Source organism: Mesoplodon densirostris, chromosome 14, assembly GCF_025265405.1.
Source record: "Mesoplodon densirostris isolate mMesDen1 chromosome 14, mMesDen1 primary haplotype, whole genome shotgun sequence".
NCBI classification, from domain to species: domain Eukaryota; kingdom Metazoa; phylum Chordata; class Mammalia; order Artiodactyla; family Ziphiidae; genus Mesoplodon; species Mesoplodon densirostris.
In genome coordinates, this window is record NC_082674.1 from 1,920,283 (window position 1) to 1,946,384 (window position 26,102).

Below are 26,102 nucleotides of genomic sequence, written 5' to 3' on the forward strand. Positions count from 1 at the left end.
TATCAATAATAATAAATAGTTATTGACTAACAATGGACGAATGTTTGCTCAATGCTGGGACAGGCTCCCCCTCCCACTGTCCAGGCCCCGTGAAACCTCTCTGGTCACCTTTCTTCTCTGGTTCAATGTGGGTGTAGTCGTTACCCTACAGCCCTGTAACTCTTGCTCTATTTGGGGCCTTTAGTTGCGTGTAATAGGAAGACAGGCATGGGATACTCAGCAGCTTCAGACTTTGGGAAAATCAGTCCATCCCATCTGTCCCATGTCGACTCTGGCCCTCCTTGCTTTCCCCTCTGGGTCCCTGCAGTGGCCTGTCCATCCCCACATTTCAAGGCTTGAATTTTGTTGGACTCCCTCTGCCATCCACTCACTAACCTTCCCACAAGTCCAGTGTGGACGGCAGCGTATATTATGTTTTCTTCTATACCTTTTACCAATGTAAATTTCCAAGCCCTCTCCATACACTGATTGATTGCAGTTGGGTTGACGGTGAGTTTTACAGGAGGATGGCTCAGCGTGCTTCTTCAGAGCTCTCTCTGAACGTAGCATCCAGGAGCAGAGTTGTTTTTCCTTGAACCTGCTTTCACCCTCCCCAAAAAAGAATTTCAAAGACTGGGGCTGAATAACACTCTGTTTCATGGCAGTCATGAGAAATGGAAATTATTGGATGCCCACTATCTAAATTTATTTAAGAGAGCTGTCTATTTTAATTAGCTGACTTTTAACACATGCGATTAGAACTCATTTCCCAAATGCAATTACTTTCTAAATAGAAATAAAAGAATAAACAGATATTAGAATTATAGAAAATTAGAAGTAAAAAGGTCACGTTAGATATTATTAGTGTTATAGTTTAGAAAACTGAAGTCTAGAGAGGTGGGGACTGGTTCATAATCTATGATGGGGAGGGGGAGGGGAGAAGGAAGGAGAGGGAGGTAGATGGGGGGGTTTCAAAATGTGAAACTAACTTGAGCTTTTAACATGGCACAGTCACTCACTGGAGACAGCATACTGTTTTAAAGACATCTAAGGATATTTGGTTAGCAGGAAATTAAACACTTATTTACTTGTGGGCCTATAGAGCTCAAATTGGGATGTGAACTCAAATGAATAAATCATCTGCATCAAGGATTTCAAGCAAAGTTTGAAAAAAATAGCATGCAATTTGCTGTGTTTCTTTAACTGGGTCCAATACACCAGGTGAGAGAGGGAATTAATATACCAGAGACTTCAGAAATACTTTCCATGCATTATTTCATTTAACTTGAAAGTCAGAAAACATATTGAAAAAATACTGTGAGTGATTTAACTACCCAAACTTAACTCATTCCAAAAGCTTTGCTCCCTTTACTCAGAACCCTGATCCCAGAGCTGTATGTTGCTTAAGACTGGTCTTAATTGTTCAAGATACGTTTGGGTTACCTTCAGGGGTGCTGGCACATCTTATATAATTTCTTCAGTGCAGCAATTCTTCATTCTTGGAAAATGAATTTCTAGGAAAAGCAACCTAGTAAATAAAATAAATGCTACACTTATTAATACTCTTTTGAGACAAAGACCAAATGTGGTCAGAAGGTAGCCAGGTGGAGTCTCAAATGGGTGCCTCTAAACTGGCTCCGAAAGACGAATCTCAAAGACAAGGTCACACGTGTTGAGCAAGGCCATTCAGACATGTGTACACCATCAAAGATCCTACCACGGGGAGCCCCAGAGGTTCATCCAGGACGCATGCTGAGCAGGGGCGTTCCCCTGGCCCCTGGGTTGTGGAGGAAACCTCAGCAGCTGAAGCAAATGCAGTAGCGTCCAAAAAGAGTCAGGCAAAGCCGGTGTTCAGACAGAAAGAAAAATAAAGATGAGCGGAAAAGTGTGCAGGCCTCAGTGTCGAGAGAGGATCGGGGGGCAGCTGGCAGCACTGCCCTCAGCAGGGACCATCACGGACAGTCTTTTGTGCCAGGAGATCTGCCTGGATTCCAAGGGGGCGCTTAGTAGGTGCTCTGCGGGGCTGAGCCCCCTGCCACCCGTCCTCTGCAGTACTGCATCATAGGAACGGCTGCGCGCGGGCCAGGGCCAGCCAGCTGGAGTAGGGGGTAGAAAGGGCAGCAGACATGGAAAGGGGGAGGGTGCGATGCCGAGCATGGAGCGAACATGAGCCCATGGAGGCTCCGGGGAAGGAAAATAGAACTGCTGGCCTGGTTTCAGAGACCAGGCGATGTGGACAGAGAAAAAGATACACACATACATAAAGTGTGGTGCGCGTCCTTAAGGCATCATGTATTTATCTACTATTTTATGTTTCAAGTTATGTGTTTATTGCCATTAATTAGAAAATACAGATAAACAGTGAGAGTAAAAAAACATGAGGTAAAATTCTACCAAGCAGCTTTAATGCAATCAGCTTTACGTTATCCATGCCCAGAGAGTTTTAAGCAGTGCATTCTGTTATCTCCAAAACTAATCATAAAATATGAAAATTAATTCATCTGACTTTTATTCAGCTACTTTTAAAAATATATATAAGACATCTATCTTTATATTTTGAGGATCCCTATGCTATCCTCTAACTTTTAGTTGTTAGTTAACAAAAATTAAGAGAACAGAATCATCACTTATTCACTCAACAATATTTGTGAAACTTGGAGATTGAAGAATCATAGAACTTTTAAACTAAAAGACCCCTAGAATATTATAGCCTCATTTACCTTTATAGTTGAGGAGACAGAGGTCCCAAGAAATTGAGCGTTACCTCAACTAAGAACTTTTCAATAATTGGGATGGATAGCCAGAACATTAGACAACTTGGCTATTTACATGCAATCCAAGTATCACAAAGGAGGCAAGACATCTTTAAAATGTGTCCCTTTTTGGCCAGGATTTTATATTTTGGCATTTGACTTTATGCTAGTGGTTCTAACTAATTTATGTGCTAGGACAAAAGGAGAAAAGAAGAAATTATATATTTATATATTACTACATGCAATTTACTTATATATCTATAAACATAGTTTTATTTTAAGAATATGTATAACTACATTTATTATATATAAATTGTATATATTGTTTAATGCAGAATATATAATAGTATATGTAGAAAACCAAAGAGAATCTATAACTATTAGAACTATAAGAAAGAAAAGCCTGGTTTCTGAAGATGAGATCATCACTCCCGAACTCTCTCCACTTGGCCCCTTGCTGTTCTGTGGACACCGGTGTCCAGCAGTCACGCTGCCCAAGACTGAGTACTGGCTTCCTTGCTTCTTGGCTCTGAGACCCTGGATCACTCCAGGCCTCACCTGCAAAATGAGGGAAATAGTAGCAACTGCTTCATAAGTTTGTTCTGAGGATTCAAAGAATTTATTCAGATAAAGTGTAAAAACTTTTTGACACGACTTATTGGCATGTAGTGTGTGTTCCATCAATGCTGGAGGATATTATCATCATTGTTATTGTTACTGTAAATAATGATAGTGAATTCCTCTGGGAAGGAATGGAAGGAAGAAAGGGAATGAGAATTTGGAGGGGAGCAAAAAGAACCTAATTTATATCTAACATTCTTTTTATTTTAAAACTTGAAACCAAATGACAACATGATCACATTAGGCCATCTTGGCTGGTGTGCACTTGGTGTCATAGAGTATTCCTTTATTTTTCTACACATCTGAAATTGTTCATAATTTAAAATATGGATAACTTTTTCCAGCATAACCTAATATCAATTTTCATTCAATCTGCATCCCCTCCGAATGTAACAATATTAATACACAGGTCTTTTTCATTATTTTGTCTTTTAATCTTTTAAAATTTTAAAATAAGACACATACAGGAACACGACACAAAACAGATGTGGAACTTAATGAATTAGTACAAGGAAAACCCCATGTGGACCCCCAGCCAGGTCAAAACGCAGGACTTTGCTAGTGTCCTGCAGCCACAGAAGCCTCTCTGTGTGCTCTGTCCCAATGCCGTCACCTCTGTACTCCCCCGTGGCCACCGCTATCCCGTGGAGCCCCCATAGCTTTCCTAACCTCATGCGTGGTGCGGTTCAGCCTGCCTCTCCGTCCCCTGCATCCTGCAAACTGCCTCTGGATGGCAGGGCTTGAGCCGATCAGGTACTTGCCTATGGTAGGCCCGGTGGGGTTGTGTGTTTCCACCATGAAGTACATCATGTCTGGTTATGTTTTTCTGATGTTACCAGATGATGATGCTCAATGACTAGATACAGGGATTCAGTGAAGCTGCAAGATGATGGTATTCTAATTCTATAATCTATTTTTGCTATATTAGAATATATTGATAAGAAGAAGCTCACACTCACCTACTGTTTGGTTTCTCAACAGACTTCATATTGGAGAGGCAGAATAGGGTTTGATGTTATTCTTTTATTTACTGTTGTCAAAGTAATTAATTTGTTCCCTATCATCCTCCAAAGGAGACCAATTAGGTTTTCTAAAATTTCTTGTTAATAAGCAGATTTAAACATATTCAGTAGGTTTCTAGACACTATTATCACTATATTTATTGAAGTTCAGACAGTTCATCTTTGGCCAATGGGAGCCTCTTCAAGTTGAATCTTGAGTCATTTTGATGTGACTCTCATAGTCTTTGATACCTTTCTTTCTGTCTGATATGTTGAGATGTTTTCCAGATTCATTTTGTACCTTTCCTGCTCCATTTTTCTTAGAAACTCTGGTTTCTTTTACTGGGAGATAATATTTCCATGACAGCACCTGGGTGCTAGGAATGGTCTTTGCTATCAGACTGGTATTGTTTTTAGGTATTTTCAGGGCCTAGCTAGGGGATCAACCAACATATAAGCTTGTTCTGATACTTAACAACTTGAATCTAGGACTATAGCCTTTTTATTTTGTCTCTTACATATCACATCTCTAGCTTTCTTCTACATCAGAAATCTATCAAGGACTGAGCAGATGATTGAATTAGCATATCACATAATTACTTACTTTTTGCTTTATTCCAGAAAACATATTAGTCTCAAAATAACAATACTACATATTACTGCTACCGATAAAATTACTGAAAAGTTTAAAAATTGTTTTTACAGTAAGTTGTCTCATTCTCGCTCCATTTTCATAGTTGAACTATAATTATACTGCCAAAGGATGCATCTGTCAAAGGCTAGACTCTCCCTCTTACCCCTTTGTTCAGTGTTATTCTCACAAGGAGCTATGTGCTCACTGGCCATCCCAGTCTCTCTATTCAGAGGTGTCTAGTCATTTTGGTTTACTGATGCTCATCTTCACATATACACTCAAGAAAGACTCAAGAGAGCACATGCCCTAAGTTTTCCAGGATTTTTTTGCTGAATATAAAAATTTTTCATTCATATTTCCTCAAGCACCTTAAAAATATTACTCCATTTTCATGTACAAATTCCCACCAAGTAAATCTAACAGGCATCACCCATCTCTACTTTTACACCATGTCCATGAATACACTCCTACTGTCCTTTCCTCCAGACAAACCAATATCCCAATTTCCTCATGTTTTCTTTGAACTTTCCCACTACTGTTTGCCTTGACTAAAAGCTGGCTTTCCTTATGGACATTCATCTTCCTGCTGTCCTCTCAAGTGGACAAGGTTCTCAGCATCTAGAACCAATGAGGTGTCCACTGATGGACCTCTACTGCTTAGGCCCATGCATGGCAATAATTAGGTGCATGATGAATTTCTGTGGATTGAATAAATGAACAAATGAGTACATTTGGCAAGCAAAATCTAAGTACATAGGGAAACTAAAACAGTTTTAGAAAGAAAAAAATGATGGGAGAAAAAATAATTTTCAGAGCAAGAACAGTCCCTGACATTGATAACTAGTACTTAGCTTATAAATGACCAATTCATGTTGCATAATATCCTGATGGAAATTCACACTCAAAAGGAAAGGAATCTGAAGTACTTTTTTTTAAAAAGAGTAGATTTTAGAATCCTAATTTGAATTCCAATTCATCTTAATTGATTCACTTTTTCACCTCTGGGTTCTCAATCTTCGAAGAAAACAAAGAGGAAAGTGAACTTTCTATAAACAGAGGATTTATCCACCCTTCAATGCCCTGGACAAATTTCGTGAAGGTCTTCCTAACCCTCTCCCCGTCTTGTCACCTTTTCGGGTCATTTCTCTATTTTAACCCTTTCCATAGACAAATCTGTACTAGAATGATTTCACAGCTGCCTGATTTTCTCCACAGAGTGGGAATGCTTCATGTTTGAGTCCTTTATAAACCCAAGAATCATATATTACACAAAAAAATGCTCAAAGATGTACTGAATTGGAGAAAATTTTCATTCTAATCATTGTCTCATTATCCTTAGAAGATAAAATATATTTGAGGAAGTATGGTAAGCACTGACTAGAAGATTTGATAGTCTGGCTTCAGACCTGTACAAACATATATGATACTTTAAAACTGTGTGAGGAAACATATAGACACTCTTTAGACACTCAGCAGCTCAGAAACAAGAAGGAATGTTTTCTCAAGATTATGAGATTTGAAAGGAGATTTAGGAAAAATACATTACTCCTTTGAACACAGAAGTGACACTATAGGTCCTCTACTGTCCACTGGGACACTTTTAAATAATTAACTCCAGAGGGTCCACTTTTTAAAAAGGAGACACAAACATTTTATAAAAATAAAACCTAGGCAATTTAGAGCACCAAAAAAATAATAGAAAGAAAATAAAGAGAAGAAATCCCTTATCTTAATCAGCCTACTATTAGTCTTGAATAATATGGTTATTTTGCTGGTGTTGATCTACAGTAGATTATTACTTTGGGGGGGGGTATTTGACCAACTAGGGAAAAGATGAATAAGTAACTGCTTATAATATGCCAAAAATAGATTAACAAAAAAGACTTAGGAATAAAGTGTTATGAGTCCATGCCCAAGTTTAACTTTTGAACACATTTTGTGTTCTACTCCAAAATAATAAAACATATTTAAATAGAAAGACCCTCTTGTAGTTTCATGTTTCTTCCATATTGTTTGTATCACCATACGTATACCACATCGTGTTTTACATTATTGTCTTCAGTAGATTTGATCAATTTCATTGAAGAAAAATGGGACCAGTGGTGGAATTCATCTATGACCATAGGATATCTTTTTATTCTGAGTAGATTTGTCTTCTTTTTGTAATTTCTATTGAGATTTAGGCCTTATATTTTGTAGTTAAAGTATAATTTGCCTCTGTTCCAGATGTAGTTAGTACTTCTTTTCCTCTAACTCTTAAACCTTGTGATGTACAGCAATGAGGAGAAATTTTGCTCTCTGTTTTTTTCATTTTCTCAATAATTTCCACCATGTTCAGCAAATTTCTGAACCGTCTTGATGAGTTTTTTTATCTTGTGTAACTTTTAAAATAAATTTTGGAATTAGTAAATATGAATATTAAAACTTTTTCTTGGGCGTTATGCTCACAGTTACTGCACCAAAGTCTTAAAAATCATGGAGACCTTCATTCATGTTGATGTAGCCTCCTGCCTGACATGGGATATTTCACACATAATGATTTTCCAATCCTGTGTTAGTCACTTCCCTGTTTCTCAGACTTTGAGCTCAAGACTTCTTGGCATCAGCAGCAGTGCAGCTTTTCTCGATAACTAACTACAATGTGTTCTTCTGGTGCCTGGATCTCTTTTCTCTTTTCCTCATCTATTTTCTGACCACAGAAAAATGAATTTTTCTTTTCGTCACAATATTCTCACTGGTAATAAATTACCTTTTGTGCCTTCTGAGGCTGGTTATTCCTCCTGTGGCTTTGAGGTCTTCCTGCCCCTCCTGCTTCAGTGTCTTGCCACGTTCGTTACCCTCTCCTGGGGTCTCCTTTCAGGCTCATTGTCAGCTTTTCTTGGCAGTTGTTACACTTCTTTAGGTCCCTTCCTACCAGATGGTTTACACTGGGCCTCCCATCTGATTTTTATGTATTCCGTTTCAACTACACGGAGTTCTTTCTACCAGCCAGTTCCTTCAAAGAAAGCCTATCCCCTAGGCATCCAACACTTTCTGTAAAGAATAATAGAAAAGAAAATACAACAGGTATGTTTCCTTTCCTTCTTATATATAATTTGATTTCTGCTACTCAGTGGATTCCCACATTCCCATCTCTGTCCTTGTCTCTTCTGTGGAAGGTGGCCGCTGGTGACAGGACAGAATGCCTCTCCCCATGGTCTCAGGATGCTGTCACAGGCAGTGTTTCTGTCTGCAGTTGGCAAGTAGAGTGAAGTGCTTGTCCACGCGGCTGGGTACTTGGGCATGTGCACTGTCAGGGAGACAGTTGTCGGGAACCATTTTTCAGCAGCAGGTCACAATCATGATGATCTGGGGTCAGATATCCTAGGCAAAAGTGTTCCATCTCTCTGCACCTAAGCAACTTAGAAAGACAATTCTGAAACCACCTCTCTACTTTCATAACTTCTACCCCGTTTTATTTTTCAGGCTGTTGCTCATTAAATGCCTGTATTTGTAAGTTTCAATAATAATAATAATGCTAAAGAAGATAACATATTCAAAACAGTTTCCGCTGACCCCATGTATTCCCATGACCATTCCCATGTCTGCAAGGCTGGCTGGTTGATTTCACCCGGAGTCTTGTAAAGGAAGCAGCTCCAGTACTGCAAATGAGAATGCCACCATGTGACCGCTACCATAAAAAGGGACAGAAGATGGAATCTAGGCCATGCCGAAAAGAAGAAAGTACTTCCTGACTTGTATAAATCTGTAGGTGGGTATAAAAGCAATTTGGTAAAGTTCTTTCCCAGTCGGGTGCTTCTACCAAACTTAATTGACAATATCGATTTATTGAACCCCTCTAATGGGCCAGATATTTAGATAGGATCTGGAAAAATAATAATAGCAACGATTTATAGAACAGTGTTAAGTGCTGCACATTAGGGTGGGGGCTTTACATATATATTCATTATCTTACTTCCTCCTCACAAATAGCCTTTGAGTTGTGTGATGTCAGTCACATGACCACCGACAGGAACAGTGAGAAACTGTAAAATGTAAATAAGTTCACTGACTGATCACTTCATCTAAAACCAGTTCCACATAGCTTTTATTGCTTTGATAAATATTTCTCTAAGACAAGATTGACTGAATAACATTTCAGTATTCACAATATTTTTGAATGTTTCACTGAGTATACATTCATCCAATTAAAAATCAGAGCTCTATCAAATTTTTCATTCCAGAAAATGACATATGCTTATTTATAAAGTAATTCTTTAAAGAATTAAATCTATTTTTTGTGTATGGTTACGTTTTCTTTTTGTATTCAATATCATCATCATCACAAAAATTTTGTAGTTCACTTATTTAGGTGTGTGTGTGTGTGCGTGTGTGTGTGTGTGTGTGTGTGTATTTGAGAATTTTTTCTGTCTCTACTGTGGAATATTGCAGTGTGTTTAGACAGAAATATAAATTACATTTGTATCTACCACAACCAGCTCCAAATGCATTTCTGTCCCATAGGTTTCTTAATTTAGTACAGTGTTTCCATGATGCCAGTCTCCATCAAAATGTGTCTTCTTAATTTCATTGCAAAAATAAACAATTTTATCTTGAGTGTTAAACTTCTTAACCAAACTGACTAGGATCTCCATGATAATGTCAGATCTTTCACCTTCTGACACAAGAGTTGGTGGATTCTATGATTTAATTGATCACTTTCTTTGAAGCATCTGATGGCAGTGAAACAAAACTAGTCTCCAGACGTTTGTGAGGTTTACCTGCAGCCTTTCAAACAAGCACAAGAGTGGTGATTGCTGTAGTTTTTGTGCTTGCACAAGGAAACAGATTCAAGAGAGAAAACCTGATTTATAAGAACACTTTTTTGACCTAAGATAAATGTTCTGCTTCACTGTGTGATAAGTAATCACATGTCTTTAGCCACAACTTTCATTTTCATCAAGATCATGGAGGACTAGGAAAGAACAAGAATTGACACAGATCAGAGGAGACCTGGGAGACACAGGAGCTGTAGATAATGTGGGTTGGATATTAAACACTGAGAAAAATGGGCAAAATTTGAATAAGGTCTGCAGCTGAGTTAATAGTATTGCACCAGTATTTTGATAGTCAGGTAGTATGGTCATCTTAACAACATTGATTCTTCCAATCCAAAAACATGGTATATCTCTTCATTTGTTTGTGTCGTATTCAATTTCTTTCATCAGTGTCTTATAGCTTTTGGAGTACAGGTCTTTTGCCTCCTTAGGTAGGTTTACTCCTAGGTATTTTATTCTCTTTAATGCAATGGTAAATGGGATTGTTTTCTTAATTTGTTTTTCTGCTACTTCATTGTTAGTGTGTAGAAATGCAACAGATTTCTGTATATTAATTTTGTATCCTGCAATATTACCAAATTCATTGATGAGCAATCCCTGTCAAAATACCAATGGCATTTTTCACAGAACTAGAACAAATAATTTTAAAATTTGTATGGAAGCATGGAAAATCCTGAATAGCCAAAAGAGTTGTTGTGTCTCCTTAGACTTCTCTTGCTGTGACAATTTCTCAGACTTTCCTTGTTTGTGATGACCTTGATAGTTTTGAGACGTACTGATCAGATATTTTGTAGAATGTCCCTCAGTTTGAATTAGCCTGATGTTTCTCTCATGGTCAGACTGCATTAATGTGTTTCTGGGAGGACGACCGCAGAGGTAAAATGCCATCCTCATCAGCCATATCAAGAGTCCATGCTATCAACATGATCTGTGACTGTTGGTGTTGACCTCGACCACCTGGCTGAGGTCATGTTTATCAAGTTCTCCACTATAAGGTACATTCACCCCCTTTCCTTCTATCTTCTTTGGAAGGAAATGACCATGTTCAGCCCACACTTAAGAGGCAGGGGCAGTGCTCCACTTTCTTGAGGCTGGACCATCTACATAATCTATCTGAAATTCTTTTGCATGAGAGATTTATTTCTCCTCCATTTATTTATTTCTTCAATCCCTTATTTATATAAGTGTAACTCATCACTGTTTTATATCAGGGTTTTAATCCAATATTATGTTATTTATTTTGTTGCTTAAATTTTTTTACCTTTGGCCATTGGGAGCTTTTTCAGGCTGATCCCTTTGTCCCTTTTTTGAGTCCCCATAATTGTGTTCTTTGAGCACCTTCTTTCATTCTGGAACCATGAAATGTTCCAAGCTCATCTTATATATTCCCTACCCTACTCCTGAAATCAGTCACTTCCCTAGGGAACCTGGTTCCTTTTTTGGAGAACAGTATTAGAAACTAAGATCTGCCTCTTGGGTGAGCTCATTGCTACTGGGCGTCACTGCTTCTAGACCCTCTCAGCTGACAATGTAGGAAATAAACATATGCATCTTAACTGAAAAAATATACATATCTACAATTACATCTCTATCTGTCCATCTGTCTCTAAAAGTTAAACATGAGCTCATACTGATGTCTCCAAGTCTAACTCAGAACCACTTGGCCCACTCTAGTCTTCTTCTGTTTGATTTTAGAATATATCTTCTGCCTTCTGTCTTTTTAGCCATTTAGTTTTCTCTTATTAGAATACTTACCAATAGCAGCTCACTTTTTCTCTTCCCATTTGTGCAGCTTTACAATAAGATGAACATTTTTGTTTGAATTGTGTGCAAAATAAAAGAGAGTTGACTCCAACTCCAAGAGTTGAAAGGCCCTCTTATGATTAAAAGCTTCAAGATAAAAAGTTTTACCATCTCAGGAGGCCATTTAGAGAACTTTGATGTTTGCACATCTGTCCTCAGATAAGTTCTAAATAAGTGAAGTTGGTAGACAGCTTAGCTGCAATTAGATAATCTACTATCAGCATCATGTGAGCTTTGGAGTAAATAATAATGAGTTCTTTATTATCAGAGGCTCTATTTAATTTTCTATTTAAATGAGTTTATCACTCCTTAGTACTCCTTAAGATCATATCTTCAGAACTTATAGACATGAATGTTTGATCAGCCTGTTAAGACTGATCTACTGTTTGTGTTACAGCAAACGTTAAGACTACAGGTGTCTTTTGTGTGAATCTTCAGATGGCCTTCATTACTCAGGTAGAATCTGCTAAACCATCTGAAACTCTGAGGAGTTTCCAGATCATTGTTAGGTGGAAAATACCTCCTGGAAACATAGTAAGAGCTGATGTGTGAAACCAGGAACATCTAGAACCACAGGAGTTGGCACAGAGTGTGATCTGGGAGACAGAGAGTAGCGGGTCCCAGGGCTGAGGGTGGAACAGAGTCTACAGACTTAAATAAAGAGCTTAGGAGATGCTCATTTATTGAGGACAAAATGACATTAGTCAGACTCTCACAGATGATGACATTTCAGGTCAGTCATACATTAAATGTTCTATCCCATTTCTTGGTATAGTGGGCAGGAAATGCTTCCTGATTTGGGGGACCCATCATAAGAATGCTGTTCTCTAACCTCACACAGAGGCTTCCTGGAATTATGTCACGGGTCCCAACTGGGTACTGGCCCCCAGCCCCTTAGGAAGTGGGCCACACAGCAGGAGGTGAGCAGCAGGCAAGAGACGGAAGTTTCATCTGCCGCTCCCCACCGCTCCCCGTCGCTCCCCATCACTCCCCATCACTCCCCATCTCTCCCCGTCTCTCCCCGTCTCTCCCCGTCGCTCCCCGTTGCTCCCCATCTCTCCCCGTCTCTCCCCGTCGCTCCCCGTCGCTCCCCGTCGCTCCCCATCACTCCCCATCTCTCCCCATCGTTACCCATCTTTCCCCATCTCTCCCCGTCTCTCCCCCGTCTCTTCCCGTCACTCCCCGTCTCTCCCCGTCTCTCCCCATCTCTCCCCATCTCTCCCCATCTCTCCCCATCTCTCCCCGTCTCTCCCCATCACTTCCCATCTCTCCCCGTCTCTCCCCATCACTCCCCGTCTCTCCCCGTCTCTCCCCGTCGCTCCCCGTCACTCCCCGTCGCTCCCCACCGCTCCCCGTTGCTCCCCATCGCTTCCCATAGCTCCCCGTCACTCCCCGTCGCTCCCCGTTGCTCTCACTACCGCCTGAACCATCCCCCACCCCCACCAGTCCGTGGAAAACTAGTCTTCCACGAAACCGGTCCCTGATGCCAAAAAGCTTGGGGACGGCTGCTTTATGCTGAAGTTGGAAGAAGCAGTTCTTACTTTGGCACATGCTGAATGTTTGCTTCTTGTGCCAAGGGCAGGGGCGGACGGGAATGAGGGTAGTGTGCTCTGACATTGTAACGACGTCGGGCCCTATTAAACAAGGCGGATTACTGATTCCTCTCAAAGCCCACAGAAGTGATAGCCAAGGGATCACAAGGCTTAACCCCAAGGAAAAAAGACCAATGAAACAGAAGGAGAGACGACAAAGTTTTGGAAGCAGGAAAGCATGTGGATGAAAGGCAGCTGTTCCTTCACCCACTGTCCATGACCCTCTTCAGGAAGCCCAGAGGCAGGCAGATGTGGGGCACGGAATCCCAGAACTGCAGAGAAATTGGGGACCACACACCCTTGCAAGGTGGGGTGGAGGTGAGCTGGGGTCAGAGGTGTCTTTTGAAAGCTTGTTTGAGATGAGAAACAGTCATGTATCTTGTAGATTCATTTCCTCCCTTGCTGTAAGAGGAAGGGTAATGAACCTACTCACAACAAGTCGGGACCCCGGGGGTTTGTTTCTAGAAGAGGTTGTGTCCCATGTCTCGGGGTGCAGGCACAGACCTGAGACAGCACAGGGAGCATGGAAGGGATCACACACGGAAAGTGAATCTCCAAACTCCCTTCTTAGAAGCAAGACAGATGGACTTGAACTCCACAGGTAGAATTTTGTAGGTTTTTTCCTAAGAAGAATGAGAATCTCAAGAGAAGGACGTACTGATGGTGCATCTGGGGCTACCCTAATGAAATAGTTCAGCCAGACAAGCCCACAGTGCAACCCAGGCGTTGACAAGCCTGTGCATTTACACAAAGCTTCAAATCAACTTCTGAGGGGAAGGATTTCCAGACATCTGTGAATAGCCTCCAATATAAAAAAAAGACACAAAACCAAACAAAAGGAAAGAAAAACTCAGAAACTTGTAGGACAAAAGTTACAGAAGAAAAGTTCAAAAAATGATATTTTCAGGACAATAAGAGAAGATAATTCATACCTAAAATAAGAATGAGAATTTATATGAAAAGGAAGGGGATTCAAAGAGCCAGAAAGATCTCTTGCATATTAAAATTTGACAGCATGTACAAACATTCCAATAGAAGGATTGGAAGAAAATCTTGTAAAACTTGCTAGAAAGTAGAACAACAACAACAAAAAAGATGGAAAACAAAAGAAAAAAAGTATAAGACTATTACAAGATCCATACATGAAGTCCAGTGCCTGGCCAATAGGAGATCCAGGAAAAGAGAATAAATAAAAGAGAAGTGGGAGATTATCTAAGACCAAAATTTAATACATACCCACACTTGAAAGACTGAGGATCACAGATTAAGAAGGCTCGCTGAGGACCCCAACTGATGGCCAAAAGGAGCCACATCAAGACACACAGCCCTGAACTTCAAAACACATTGGAAAGGTGGTGGGGCATTCCAGAATCTCCAGGAACCAGTAGTCCAACAAGCTTTTCTGTGGTAGCACAAGAGAAAAGACTTCCAAAATTCGGAGGAAAGGTGCCTTCCAACCTAGAATTCTATCCAGTTAAACTAATGAGAGTAAGAATAGAAAAAAATTATAAACATGCCAAGTGTGATACACCTCATTATTCACATAACACTGTCCATGCCCATCTTCCTATTAACAGTTAAGTGCCCAGAAAACAACCACGGCACCTAAGAATGTTTATGTCACATAAATGTGCCAACGAGATGTATGCAGAAGTCTGCTGCAAAGAGGTTTTTCCTTCCCCTTTCAAATAAAAGAACAAAGAGAGGTGAGGAGAAGGTTTGGTCCCTTCTTTCCAGAACACAGATGTGAGGTTGGAAGCAGAGCCAAGGAATGCACGACGGAATCACAGACTGGACGGCACACCTTGATGACACAGCAGACCACACAGCAGACCTGAACGTCCTTCCGTCATGCTTCTTGCCATGTGAAAAACAAAAACTAAGCTCTTTGGCTGTAAGAGGAGAGTTAGGTTTTCTGTTGCAAGCACTCAAGTGCAACCCTGATACATATGTGTCAATAATTCGCCTCCTTCTACCCATTTTTTCTTATGAAGCTACTGCGGGATGAGCTCCAACCAAATTTAAGTAGTGACCAAAGTAGGAAAAGGGCAAGCGACTTGACTCAGGAAAGTTGATAAGGGATTTTCCAACACAATAATGAATGCAGATCCCTGGGTAAGCCCAGGGCTCCAAGCCTAGAAGGAAGTTGGCCCATGATAGATCAGGAAGACCTGGACTCAACAGGGGTGTTGCAGGAGGGGCATGGAAGGAAGGGTTACCTGATGGAGAGAATACTCTGTAGAGAGCTTGGACCTGAATTAGGGATTGGAACAAAATATGTAAATAAGCAAAGAAGATAATTATTACACTAATATGGTAAAAAAAATGCAAATAGTATCCTAGAAGGGAACACAGTCATTGTACCTATAAACCTCAGTCATGAATATATTTTTGTAACAATTATGAAGTAAACACTAGGTATTTTCTCTCAGAATTATGATATGATGGTTTTGGAGTTTGGGTGGGGAAGTGTTGGTGTATTTGGAGTCTGGATAAGAGATCTAATAAGCCTCATCTTCAAAAATGGAACGTCAATAGATGCTATCTTAGCTAGAAACAAGCAAACAAACAAAACAACAACACCAAAAATAAAAACAGCAATATAGGAAAAAATTCAGAAATATAAAGGCAAATAGAATAATAGCAAAATATAAGAATAAAGAGATAAAATTGTAAGTGGCTACTTCTGAGGATAGAATAACTAATGAATACCATTCTTCTCACCTTGTAGAGCTGCTTTATTTTTTTTAAATCTAAGTGAGTGTATAATTTTGATAAAACTAAACAAATTAAAGTAATATATGTGGAAGGTGCTGAAGTTAGGTTGATGTTAATACCTTCATTTTCTCCCCAAATATGGGCGTCCTCCTTCCTCATCTGGGTAAATCTCTAATTTTCCATCTCTTTCATTTTAGCATATTTCTAGTCTAGTGATAAACAATAAAAATGAAATAAAAGAATTCAGGATGATAATATCAGATTTCAAAGTGCAACTTTTACAACTACAATTTTTGAAGTGTAATAAATATGCACAATTAGCACCTTTATGAAAAATGGCCACAAGACTGTTTGCCCATTTGTAGGAAATAGTCCAATTGAGATGCATGCAACCACCAAAATCCCTAAGTATTATTCCTAATACAGAATACTGCAAAGGGACCTCTCTTTCCCCCCAAAGGTCTCCTTTTTAAACATGTCCTATTAATTCTGTGTGTCTCATAAGAACAAAGTCAAGGTGTGTGCAGGGCTGCATTCATTTCTGGAGTCTCTGGGGATGAGTTCATTCCCAGGCTCCTCCAGGTTGGTGGCTGAATTCACGCCCTTGTCATGCTAGGACCAAGGTCCCTGTTTCTTCCCTGATGGTCAGCTGCAGTCAGACATCACTCTTAGAAGCTGCCCATATTTATTCTCCTGCTTTTGACGTGACTCCCCTCCCAAGGCTTCATTTCGGTTTTGCAGGCAAGAACACAAATCTCTGACTTGTTTGTTTACATTATTTAAATTATTTTCTGTCGTTCTCTCTTCTATTAAATCATGGATATTGTATGACTGCCTGCAAGTTAAACATGCATATGATATGAATCCATAATCTAGATAAGGGCAGTTTAGAAGTTTTGGGCTCTTTCATAGCTGCTTACAGGTCATCACTGAAACAGAGTGGTATTAAATATTGTTTTTCCTTTCCCAATTATTGGATATTCCACTTGTAAATAATTATACAAATAGAAAGGAACTCCTTTAAATTCTCAAACTAGTTTAAGAATATCATTTATAAACCTGTTAATCCAAAGCTCTGTATTGCATGCATGACCCTGTGCCCTTTTGTTGCCTAAAACCATTGTCATGCCCTGAATTTATGATGGTGCTACAGTTTGTCAGTGAACCCTGGCACTGGCTTGGACAACAGCTATGACTATACAGATGGCAAACTGTTAGCATGTGGAAGACAAATGAAACTGAATATAAAAAGTGACAGAAATCAAATATTCACCTGGGCTACTGTTATACACCTTCTCTTCCTCTAATTATTTAACTTAGATGAAGCACAAAGATAGTCTGAAAGATGGATTTTCAGAATAATATATTAACCTTGGGAAAGAGCTCCTATCTGATCTGGATTCCAGGGCCAACTTACCTGCTGGAAACCACCTCTTGCTGCTCATTTAATCTTTTTAAGTAGTCCATTAAAGCAAAGCTAAAGAGACATCTATCTATATATATATTATATATTTATATATATATATATATATTTAAATATATAAATAAATATAAATATATTTTATATAAATAAATGCATATAATATATATTTAAATATATATATATATATTATATATATTAGGCATGCGGAGAGGAAAAAACCAAAACAGCACAAGTGAATCAAGTCTGTTTCCAGAACACAGAGCAGGCGTGATAAACCAGAGGAGACTGTGCTGCCTGATGGAATAATTAGGAGATTACAGATATGAGTCCCTCTCCATGTCATCCACCTGATTCTGGTCATTCCACCGTCATGGGTTCATTCCTTGAGGACTTCATTTTTAAATCTCCAAGCACCATCTTTTACCCTGTAAATTGTCCCTAGATGGAATCTCCTCTAAGCTAACATCATTATTGGAAAATAAACTTTAGGAGGAATTAATCACCAGCTAAGAAATATTAAATTACTCCAGAAGCAAGTTGGAGCTTTGGGGTTTGCTGAGAGAAACATTGGGAGGGGATCAAAGTCAGTTTCCCTTTCATAATTTTGCACAAGGCTAGCCCTACATCTGTGGTCCGAAACAACTACCAAGTTTCCTTTTTCTTTCCCCACTCTGAACATTCAGTTGTTTCTGGAATGATGACTTCACCTGGGGACTCAAATGAAATGGAGGTCCCTCTGGTACCTGTCATCATCTGACTTGAAAGGAGGTAAGATTGTCAGTTAAAGACAAAGCCCTAATTCTGGAGGGAAATATTGTCTAGTAAATATTATTTTAGAATTTCTGAATTCCTAAAATTATTTAACCCTTTCTGAAATAGTGAAAAAGCAAAGTCAGCATCTTATTAGAGCTCAAGAAATCACTTTGATCTTGACCAAATTTTTACAATTCCTCTTTTATACTGAAACTAACTAACCCAACATGATCATTGTCTAGAAAAACTCAAATTCTATTTTACTTCAAAATATAGGCCTGTAAACCCTTACCCCAAACCCTTTGAATTACATATGTGTCAAATTCAGACCTCCTTCAGATTTTAGAAAATGTACAAGGCATGTACACGGTGAGTCACATGACATCCTTGAAGGTCTGGGGAGCCCCAGGTAATCAAAAGCCACCCTTGCAGACATGAGGGTAGACACACTGAGAAGACAGGATGAAGATGATGGAGGTTTCCACCTGCCCAGGGCAGGTGTGGCTGGCTGTCACCTTTGGAGCATGGCAGGTTTGCCTCCAAATGGCAGCTAAACAAACACACAAAAAATAGTTTTCCAGTGTGTTTTGGACTTCTGAATCACAGACGACAGATTGTAGACCCATATTTTTATTGCCACTATGTATGTGAAAGACACTTAAAAAAAAAGAACTGAACTAATATGTGAGGTATCCATCTTACTTTCCAAAACACTTCTAAAGAAGGGAAGGAGGCAAAGTCAATGAAATCATGAAAATTTTTTTGAGTATTGGTCCTACAAACACTATTATTCAAAAGACAATGATTAAAGCAATCCTAAAAAAAGTCAAGTGATGTCATTGACTTCAGAGACTAATAACATGTAAATTCAACTAAATTAACTCTATTTTAGCTGTACCAATTTATACAAGTAAATCTAGGGTAACTTAGTGACCACTGCTTCAGAAGAATAAAGGATATTTAAGAGTATGCATGATTATCCACCAAAATGAATGAAACTATAACAAAAGAAAAATAGTCTAATGATCATTTGGTTAATAGGGACTTTAAATAGAGTATAACTGTGTAAATTATTAGATGTTAGGGTTACCCTGGCCTGTTCTAGAACCTATTGCTACTAGTTCAAACCAGTAAACATGAAAACAGAACCAACAAAAAAACCCAGATAGTTTTGTTTGGACCAGATAGTTATTTACTGTTTCAAATGTGAAGTAATTATTGAGAAGGAGGGGGGAAGGCCAGTAAAACTAACTAATGTTGTGACTAAAATTGGAATTTTCTACATCAAAATATTTGTTAAGTATCAGCTGATTTGATCATAGAAGAAAACCACAGAAAAGAGGAAAGCAAAAGAAAACATTTTAAATAATTGCCAACAATAAGTTATGGTCAGGATATCTAGGCTGCAACTGACCTTTCAAATTCTGGCTCAAGAGTGGACAGAGCTTACCATATTCAAACACCAAGTTATCTCTGTGTTCATGACCCGGAGTGCTCGGTTTTAAGATTTATTTCACAGAGACCCGAGTCCTGTACAAACACAACCATGAAAATTTAAAGCAACCACTGAGCTCCCGTGAGTTTGGAGTAAACTTGGCTTTGGCCCAATACCGTGACTTCCACTCAGCTTTTAAACTATTTTTAACTCTGTTATAAAATGCAGTGCACTGAGAAGCAATGCTGGAAGCAAGGGTCCGCTGAAAACACTAAAAGGAGTGCTAGACACACCATCTGGAAAACCCAAAGGGCAAAATGAAAAGGAGGAACTACAAAGAACGGGGAGTGTGCAGTAGACCCGAGGGCTACCAAGGCAGAACAGGTGGCCAGGGGAGCGTGGAGGGTAAACAGTGCAGATTACTGCATTTCTCATGAGGAAAGACACCGTGCTAATCACAGATGCAAAGGAGAGTCAGTCAATGCAAAGAGCACACACGGCGCTGTGTGTCATCGACTTTCCCTGGGACGCTCACTGGCAAAGACACTCTCATTCCTGCCAGGGGTAAATCTTCATGTTTCCAGGATGTACATGGTCCAGATTGGTTTGCAGATTATTTGAATAATTTTCATCTGTAATTCTAAGGTGCTGTCACTCATATAAAGGAAAAGCAAAACCGTGTTATTCGACACACTTGACAGCTCAGCGTCACTTGGTGTATCTGTGATCATCCTCCTGCACAAGTGTCAATCTTCCAAAAGGACATCCTGTTCTCTCTTGTTTTCTCTTTTCTTTTTGTTTAGGGAAAGGCTGTGTACCTTCCCCTGAAAGTTGAGTAAGACTGTGTCTCAATCCAGAATAGTCCTCTGATTCCTGCGTACACAACATCACTGCTTCCAGAAGTGAAAGCTGTGGTGAAGACCCAGATGGGTAACCTAGACTTCTCCAAGCCTTTCTGATTTTTTGTACTCACTTTACTGTATTAGACCTGGAGTCAAGTGAAGGAATTGTTTGCAAGTTTAGAGGACAGATTCCAGCATTATAATCAGTATATCACATGTAACATAGACCCAGACAAAAATATCAAATCTTAAAGATAAAAATCAGTGCTAATAGTCTATAAAACCAAAGTCACATTTTATGTTATTTTACATAAATATACATGCATGTGTGTATATATATTTTATATTGAAATTATAAATATGAAGATAAAATGATAGCTATCAAAGTTAAATTTCAGAGCCATTGAATGTGGGTGGGGTCGACAATAGGAAGCTGGTTCCCCTCTATTGTTCTTCAAACAAAGATGTTTCCAACATGTGTTGAAGACTGGAAAGAGAACACTTTGTTCTTTAAAGCTCTAGAGAAGAGGTATAAATAAGAAATGAGAACATTAGTTAATTGTATTAAAGAGCTTGATGTTTCAGCCAGTTAAATTAATATTTGTTGACTAAGCCACTAAAATTGTCAAAGCCTGAAAAAGCTCTTTCTGGGGATAGACCTGAGTAAATTGCCCTTTTGGGGCATGTAATCTATTGATAGAAGATGAAAGTAACCTAAAGGTGTATAATAGACGTTAGCAGTTGTATAATAATATTCTCTACTTAGGATGAAAGGTGGAATATTTAGTGATTCAATTCTGTAATGGTTGTAGAACTATTATAGTGTTCTGTTTCTCCTTGAGTCAGTTTTGGAAATTATTGATATGTTTTTTCTAGGAATCCAGCCATTTCATTGAAGTTTTCAAATTTATTGGCATAGAGTTGTTCATATTCTTATCTATTTGCATCAAAAGAAATAAAATACCTAGGAATAAATCTAACCAAAGAGGGAAAAGACTTGTACTCTGAAAACTATAAGACACTGATGAAAGAAATTGAAGAGGACACAAGTGAAGGGAAAGATATACTGTGTTCATGGATTGGAAGAATTAATATTGTTAAGATAACCATAGCGCCCAAAGCAATCTACAGATTCACTGCAACCTTTATCAAAATACCAATGGTATTTTTCACAGAACTAGAAAAAATATACCTAAAATTTGTATGAAAACATAAAAGGCTCAAATAGCCAGAACAATCTTGAGAAAGAAGAACAGAACTGGAGGTATCATGATCCTTGATTTCAGACTATACTGGAAAGCTAAATTAATCAAAACAGTATGGTACTGGCACAAAAACAGACACATAGATCAACAAGAGGGAACAGAAGAGAGAGCCCAGAATGAACCCACATTTACATCATCAATTTATTTATGACAAATGAGGCAAGAATATACAATGGGGAAAAAGCAGACTCTTCAGTAAATGGTGTTAGAAAAACTGAACAGTCACATGCAAAAAATCAAACTGGACCACTTTCTCACACCATATAAAAAAGTAAATTGAAAATGGATTAACGATTTAAATGTAAGATCTGCAACTATAAAACTTCTAGAAGAAAACGAAGGAGTACCCTCTGTAACATCAAGCTTAGCAATAGTTTTGCTGGATCTGTCTCCTCAGGCAAGGGGAACAAAAGCAAAAATAAACAAATGGGACTACATCAAACTAAAAAACTTTTGCATAGTGAAGGAAACTATCAACAAAATGAAAAGGCAGCCAACTGAATGGAAGAAGATATTTGCAGACAATATATCCAATAAGTGGTTTATAACCAAAATATAAAAAGAACTCATACAGGTCAACATCAAAAAATAACTCAATTAAAAAATGAGAAGAGGGCCTACATACACATTTTTCCATAGGAGACATTCAGATGTTCAACAGGCACATGAAAAGATGCTCATCATCACTAAGCATCAGGGAAATGTAAACGAAACCCACAATGAGATATGACCTCACACCTGTCAGAATGACTATCATCAAAAAGACAACAAATATCAAGTGTTGGCAAGGATGTGGGGAAAAGGGAAACTTTGTACACTGTTGGTGAGAATGTAAATTGTTGCAGCCACTATAGAAAACAGTATGGAGATCCCTCAAAAAGTAAAAACAGAACTACTATATAAACCAGCAATTCTACTTCTGAATATTTATCTGAAAAAAATAAAAAACACTAATTCAAAAATATATATGCACCCCAATGTTCATAGCATTATTATTTACAATAGTCAAGAGATGGAAGCAACCTAAATGTTTATCAGTAGATGAATGGATAAAGAAGAGGTGATATATATATATATATATATATATAATCACCTGGAATATATATATGCAATGGAATAGTACTCAGAAAAAAAAAAAATGAAACCTTGCCGTTTGCAACAACGTGGATGGAGGTTAGAGGACATTGTGCTAAAAGAAGTGAGTCAGACAGAGAAAGAAGAATACTATATGATCTCACTTCTATGTGGAATCTAAACATACAGCAGGAATGACTGTACAGGCTTATGCCTGCAGCTCCAGCACAATTGGTAACAGCTTCCCATCAGTGGGGCCTTGGTTTGGATGACAAGTTATGGAAGCATTACTAGGCCAAGCAAAATTTTGTGAGATGGAAAGCAGATTTAAATAAGCAGGTAAAGAAGATTATCTGAGAAAACTAAGTTCCGGGCAGAAATGAGGAAAGAGGAAAATCTAACCCAATTTCCACTGCTGATTCTCAAGGAGTCTCAGGAAGTGGAGACACGAGTTATCTTTGGAAGCAGACGAGGTTACTGGGATTCGAGAAGCCAGACACTTCTCTCTTGTACCAAGCCAGTATAGCCACCATCAGCTCGCCCCTACATCACCATATGGGCTTCCAAACCAGTCTTCTCCCTTCCCTCCAGAGTTGGTTCTCTACAGAGAAATGAGAGTGATCTTCATAAAACGTAAGTCGGATCATTTCAGTCCTCATCTTAAAATCTTGAAATGTTTCCTTATTTTACTCACAATGAGAGCCTAAAGCCTTAAGACAAGCTCTAAAACTCCACACGATCTGCTCCCTACACAAACCCACACACACACACACACCTCCCCTCAGCCTTTTACTTCTCCCCAGCCACACTGGCCTCCTTACTGACACACCAGACACACACAGGGTCCCTCTGCTTGGGATGTTCTTTCTCCCCAGGGCCACAGGTAACCTGACTCCTTCACCTCCCGCATTCCATCATCCAACATGCACACTCTTGCTGCCCTTACCCTGGTGTCCTTTGTTGTCCCTGGCACTTAGAAGCTCTGCCTACACTTAATTTTTTAAATATGTTTATAATCCTTCATCTGTCTCCCTTGACTACTGTGTAAGTTCTGGGAGGGCCAGAGCCTCTGTTTCACTCACTGCTGTGTCCCATGATCCTAGAGTAATGCCTGATGCTTACTATTGGCTCCATTAATATTTTTGCATATGTATCTTGAATGAGTGAAACCTGAGTAAGGAACCAGAAGAGATGCCCCTTCTCCCCACCCCCAGAATTCCTCCCAACCCTGCTCCCCTTCGACTCTGGCAAAGACTGGAAATCAATATTCTGGAGAGAGCCAAGCAGAGGTATCCTCATGTGTGAGGTCTCTACTGCTGTGTAACAAATCTCCACAAATTTAACAGCTTACACAACACAAATTTATTACCTCAAATTTATTATCTCTAGTTTCTGTGGGTCAGGGCCTGGGCTTGGTCTTCTGTTCAGGCCTCTCCAAGCTAAAATCAAGGTGTTAGCCTCCTGGCATTTTCATCTGAGGCTTGGGTCCTCATCACAGAAGAGAGTTAGAAACAGAGGTGGAAGCAGTCAGACTATAATAATCCATTAAAGTCTTATTAAGGATCGTGGTCTTTATGTAAGAGCAAGGAGAGGCCCTGATTATTTTTAAGTAGCAATCAGGTTTTCATCTTGTTAGGAGCACTCTGGCTTAGCTCAGAGAGTGGATTGGAGAGGCTCAGAGGAGGCTATTTCTGAGGTCCAGTGGTAGACGATGGTTTCTCCACCCTAAACGGAAGGAAGTGGATGAGAGGACACACATTAAAGAAGGGAAAGTAACAGGATGAGAAGACTGAGCAGATACGGGCTGAGGGATGAAAGTGGCCACGGGAGACCACACAGCTGTGGGAACGTAGCACCACTCACAGAGACAGGAATGTGACCAAGAGGGTAGATGGACATGGGTTTGAAACGACCCTAAGACACCTAAGTGAGGAGGTTGGAGAGGAATTTGGTCAGAAAGTGAGAACAGATTTGGAAGGTGCCCACACGCAAATACCTGGCAAAGGAAGCTGAGTGGACAAGAGCTGTTGATGAAGGGGTGACTTGCCTGGTCTTCACTTAGTGGAGATATCACATAGAAAATGAGAAAATAACGAAGAGGAGAAACAGGTGGCCCAAAGGAGCCAAAACCCGGAGAGTCAGCCCTTAAATAAACAAGTGGGCATATATGGTTTCTAGTAAATCACTGAATCTCTCCTAATGTTCTGATTTGTTAAATGGAGCTAATACTGCTGACCTACCTCAAGGAGATGTGATGAGCATTAATTTACCATCTGGAGCATTGAAATAGCACAAGTGATGACTTCACATTCCATTATTGTTAGTGTAATACCCAAAGGCCCACACCAGGAGTATCTGAAACATCCAGGAAAAGGGCAAAAATAAGAGTCATTTTAGACATTGTTGCTGGTATCTAGGGTGGTGAGGAGAAAAATGACCACTGAGGGTGCTTATCGTAAAAATTTTAAATATCAGGTATTCTCTTACTGTAAGTGGCCCTCCTCTTTGTAGAGGGAGACTCCAGCTTACATACCTCAGAATTTTGGGGTAGTGCTTATAAGGAAAGATTTTGGGTATAGAGTCCTGGCCCTAGTAAGGTCTCTTTTCCCTCCAGTGTGGAATACTTGTGTGCCCAGTTCTCACAGTTAGGAAATTAATACCCAGAGAAGCCACTGAATTGTTCCTGGCAATTATCACCAACGACTCCTCATCTCGGAGTCAGACAAAGGCCATTCATTTCTTACCTTACTTAACTCTTCATAGCACTTAACCCTCAAGCCCTTCCCTCTTTGTGAAACTCTTTCTTTCCTGAATTCTATGATGACACAGTCTACTTAATCTCCTGCAAATTCTCTGACAGTTCTTTTCAGTCTCTTGTGGGGAAATTGCTCTCTTTCCAGACACCAAATATTGCTGTAGGGCCTAGTCCTTAATTTGTTCTCACTCTAAAATATTGCTCTGGATTCCCAGTGGGAGATGCTCTGATAGCACCAGGATGTGACAATAAGTGGCAAAGACATGTTGAGATGCCTGTTGAGTCAGTTCTTCAATAACCATAGCCGTGCATCACAGCTAGAATGAAGAACTCTCCACATAATAAGAGAGTGAGGATCTCCTGTATCACAGAGATGTGGGTGATGATCACCCTGAGTCATCAGGAAGAAGTTAGAGCATCTCAGGAACACTGCTTACAAAGACTGAAATGCATGCACTAGGGTTTTTAAAGATGTTTGCACTACCTGGTCACATTCACCACCCATATTTTCTAAAGACCAACTTGCTGCTTCCACCTGGACACCTGACAGGCATCACAAAATCACCACGTCCCGAAGCAAGTGTGCTCTTCACCTCCTCCCACAGACCTGCTTCCACAACTCCCTGAGGGGCACTTC